Below are 4,620 nucleotides of genomic sequence, written 5' to 3' on the forward strand. Positions count from 1 at the left end.
CCGTATACTATACCACAACTTCCGGACAGGTAAGTTGGGATGAGTATCCCATGACTTACAATAAATACATGTCCTTGTAAATTTATTCTACAAAGGCGCGTTTTGTAAGGAACTTGTTGCCTCGCACAGCCACTTTATGGAATCAATTACAGCATGCAATTTTCCCGAACCGATACGACCTTTAAACTCACCGGCCACCTTAAAGCAATGCACCTTTTGACCAGTTGTTTTGAGGATGTTCACGGGCCTTGCCTCACCACTACCCTTCGCGTGTCTCTTTTTTAATGGAAGAGAGGACAAACGATCGTATGGGTCACCTCGTGTAAAGTGATCACCGCCGCCCTCATTCCAGTCCTGGAAACACAGCACAAGTTTCTTGTCCCTTGTCCGTATGCCCCCTTATGTATATATATATAACACTCCATTGTAAATTTTGTAGAAAAAATTAAAACAACTATGTATATTAGAAATGTAATATTATGATTTAAAAGAGCACATAACAAAGAAACAACATAGTCAGTGACAGTTATAACATGGACCAATAGGAGAGCAGCAACATCCTTGAACACACGGCGTACAGCACCTGCTCATTGGAGGATCACAGCCGCCGGGGCAACGAGCGAACGTTCCAATGTTGAAGTCACGGTAACAACCATACTGACACGGCATTTTTAATTTTTATGTGTTTTTATTGAGCTAATAATTTTTCACAACAACTTGTAGGTTGCGGCAGATTTGCAAATGAAATTGACGTTTAGATTTAGAATTTAAAAAACGAAGCTTTCATGCTATGGATTTGGTTATAGAGCAGAACGTAGTGATTATATTCTCTTTGGTTATAGAGCCCTATGAAATCTGAATAGCAGACGTTTTTGTTATCTTCTTGTATATGAGGCACACGATACAAGCCGGGTTACACGTTCAGTTTGGCAAGAATGACGCGAAATATGAAAGATACGTTTAAACTGATGAAGTGAGTGTCCAGAATAATGGTTCAAAATTTCATAGCTATTACTTTTGTCGGCTACAGCTTAGACAGCGAAGAAGTCGTAAGCAGAAGAGAAGAAGTTTATGAAGGCTTTTCATGTTTCCATAATATAGACTGAGGTAGCTGCATGCGACATTATCACTGGATATTTAAAATCTTTGATATTTCTCATAGTATCAAGATTAGCTAAAATAAATTATAAATACAGTCTTCTTTCATTCGATAGTGGTTATCATGTAAATAAAGTAGATTTAAGTGTGTCTTTCGAGTTTTGTTTTCACTTTTATTACACCATTGCGTTATTACCAAATATCTAAAGACTGGGCGAATAATATTGCAGCATAAGCATTTGTTGTCTAAAAGCCTGAAATTTTCCGTATGCGTGGTACTTTGTAGAAATTTGGGTAAGAGAGTGACTCGTGACCACGGTCAAATGATATCACTCTCCGTAGTGTCTAGTCTTAGATAACTTATACGTCCAGATAGAGTCTCTTGCAAGACAACTGATAAAAACAGGCCAGTAATATAAGTTTAGTGTGCAAGCTACGTTTTACACTCGCGATTTGTATGACACTGTGTTAATTTGAATGAATTGCTCAAAATAGAGTTTAGTTCTAAACTCAATTTTTTTCGACGTTTTCACTATCTATTTCACTATCTAGACGTATAAATGATCTAAGTGTCAAGTGTTTTATAAGCTACTGTAATTCTGAACTCCGGATCTAAGGTGTACATTGAGCGACCACCTATCAAGCTTATTACCCACACTTCGCAGCCGGGTGTCTGAATGTCTGTCAACATATTATTTAGCATTTATGTCCATCGTCGTCATCATCATATGTTCATATCACATCACGCGATAAGCTTTTCTTCGTTGTTGAAAGCTTCTATGTCCCTACTCTTGATTACGAATCTTATTAGATTCGAGAATCAAGAGTAATTAAGAGTATTTAATAAAATTAATAATATTAATGTGATTATGTCTAGTCACTAAGTAGTGGCTAGACTTATCGTGAATGAATTAAGAATGACCGTGTGAATCTGCCTTGAATTCGACCTTATTATAGTTCTGGCTGGCTATATAAAATAAATAAATACATGTCTGAACTGAATCGAACTGTCGATCATTGCAAATCATTCTATCGGCGTAATCAATCCGGCGCACGTGGATCGTCATTGTAAAAAAAAAACAAAATTACTGTACAAAAATGCCTGTTTACTACGGTGGGTACGTTGGAGGGCCGCAGGGCGGTGGCTATTGTCTGTACTCCTACCAGCCTTGCAACCCTTGTACTGGCGGTTGTGGACCAGTATCCTGTTAATCAGGTAATTTATTTTTTAATACGGTTGCTCAAAACGTGGCTTACTGCAGGGACGTATAGCGTTCGGGATGTGGGCTATTACATACTCGATCTTTCTCTTTACCTTTTCCGAACTCGTGCGGTCTCTTTCCCAACTGTCAAAATAATGTCTATTAAAAAGAAAAAACCAATCACGAAGTTTTTAGAAAAAAAAATCTTAGAAGTTTTTATGATTCATGCAAATATTTCTAAAAAAGAAGCTGCTAATTTGTTTCAATATCAGATTTAATGATTTGATTCAATGAGTTAGGTTAGGTTTCATTTCTTATAACTTTCAACTTTCTCAAGTTACTTATAATTCACAATAATTTGTTATAAAATATATGCAATTTATCACTAAAATTATAATTTCGAAGTAGGCTGTATGGGCTGTGTAATAAATCACCTTACATTTATCACGTGCAAAAAAAACTTATAATTTTGTTTGTATCGCATTTGTTGCTGTGTGGTAAATAATTGTAAAAATGTCAAATTTTAGTACAGAAGATGAACAAATAATTTATAGATTTAACCCCACCAGAAATACTAAATGCAGCACAAAATGCAATCGAAAGGAAAATAACTGCAAAATCTAGATAAAATTAGGTACTTAGCTACTTACGATATTATAAAAATCAATGTACCAAATACGATTGTTTTTTCCTCGCAAGTGTGCTGATAAAGTGCGTATGAAACTTGTGATCAACTTACCTACTCACTGATTTACGCTCTCACCTTCGGCTCGGGCTGCAACCACCAACAGCCTCGTCTATAATAGGCAACTTAGCTCACTTATATCATAATATACTATGAGAAAAACTGACGAGACAAAGATGTGATGGTAAGTGATACGCCCTGTGCGTTACAATATAGTGCCACTTAGAATTATTGCCGTACGTAGGGCGATTTAACGCATTTAAAAAAAAATCTAGTGAATTGTATCTAGGTTTCAATCGAAGCAGAACATAGAAATTTCAAGATACATATTCAGTATAAGCCTCTAAATATCTTCTCAATTGCACAAATCATACCTGAACTTTGGCCGTTAAAAATGTATAAGTAGATTGTAAAAGTAAAGAAAACTTTGCGATAGAAACCTCGCGCATGTGCGATTTTATAATATGATAAACTCTTACACAAATGAAATTTGAAAAACAATTTTATGAACGATTCGGGATTCGAACCCACGATCTCCGGCTTTCCGTGCCGGTGCTCTAACCAACTGAGCTAACCGTTCGTGTACCGCCTCGTTATAAAATTCTCTTTGCTTTGTTCAACTCTCAGGTTGTGGCTTTATCTACAGGATCTACTTTACAGTTGATAACCTGCTCAACAATCCCAATATTTGAATATTAGGAAATTGACTTGAGATGTCGTTCTTGTAAATCTATAGTTAAAATGTTTTTTTTTTTTTTAAATCCCTCACTTCTAGGATTAATACACAAATAAAATTGGACAAACAAAATTTTATGAACGATGCGGGATTCGAACCCACAACCTCCGGCATACCGTGCCAAAATTTTACAAATTTGTAAGGACGTTTTGTGACACGTAATTCCCGGAAGAAGTTTTATGGAATATCTGCACACAACTTTTCGTACAATGTTATCCCTTTCTCAGTGGCTTTCTCTTGAATGTCATGCATGCGGTATGCGTTGGATGAATCAACGTGCTTTCGATCAAGTTCGTGTTGACGATAGGACCAGGATGGGCCCTCTTATGGCCCCATTGACAAATTTGCCTAGAAACTGACAATCATAATGTTTACACGAGGAACAAACATAAACTTCTTATGCCCACTACTCGGTTAGGTCGTAAGTTAGTCTATTACAAATATTTGATCACAATGTTATAAAACATTTTCATGTTAGGTTATGTGAGTGAAAAATTATAATCAAAATTGTTGGTTCACAAATTGTAACATATACATCATTTGTTAGTAAACATGTTGTACCCAGGCGACAGCATGGAATGCGGAGAGTGCGGGGCCCGTTGTATTAAATGTTTCCTTCAGTGTAGAAGCACTCAAATATAGCAATGTCTTACCGTTCAATAAATTTGTTAGCAAGTATTAGTGTTTGAAAATGTTTGTAAACATTTTATAACAGCATTGTGGAAGAACCATAATAGTACTAGAACATTATTAATTAACAAACTCTGTTTCAGATCATCGAAGAGGCTGCTGTTGAAAGTTGTCGATAATCTCCTCACTCATGTTCATTGTTATGTTTGGTTTTACTTACCTTGGCGTTTTTCTCAATCGTTATATGTAAATAAACACCTTTGTTTGAA

The 4,620-nt window shown here is 36.1% G+C and overlaps 1 long non-coding RNA gene across 1 annotated transcript; it reads left to right on the plus strand.

Moving 5' to 3' along the window:
• The first annotated feature begins 2,114 nt into the window (after positions 1-2,114).
• Positions 2,115-4,620, plus strand: LOC126969457 (uncharacterized). The gene is made up of 2 exons (XR_007730390.1): positions 2,115-2,314; positions 4,495-4,620. It is a non-coding gene; the product is annotated as an uncharacterized LOC126969457 (long non-coding RNA).

This window comes from Leptidea sinapis, chromosome 18 (genome assembly GCF_905404315.1).
Source record: "Leptidea sinapis chromosome 18, ilLepSina1.1, whole genome shotgun sequence".
Taxonomy (NCBI): domain Eukaryota; kingdom Metazoa; phylum Arthropoda; class Insecta; order Lepidoptera; family Pieridae; genus Leptidea; species Leptidea sinapis.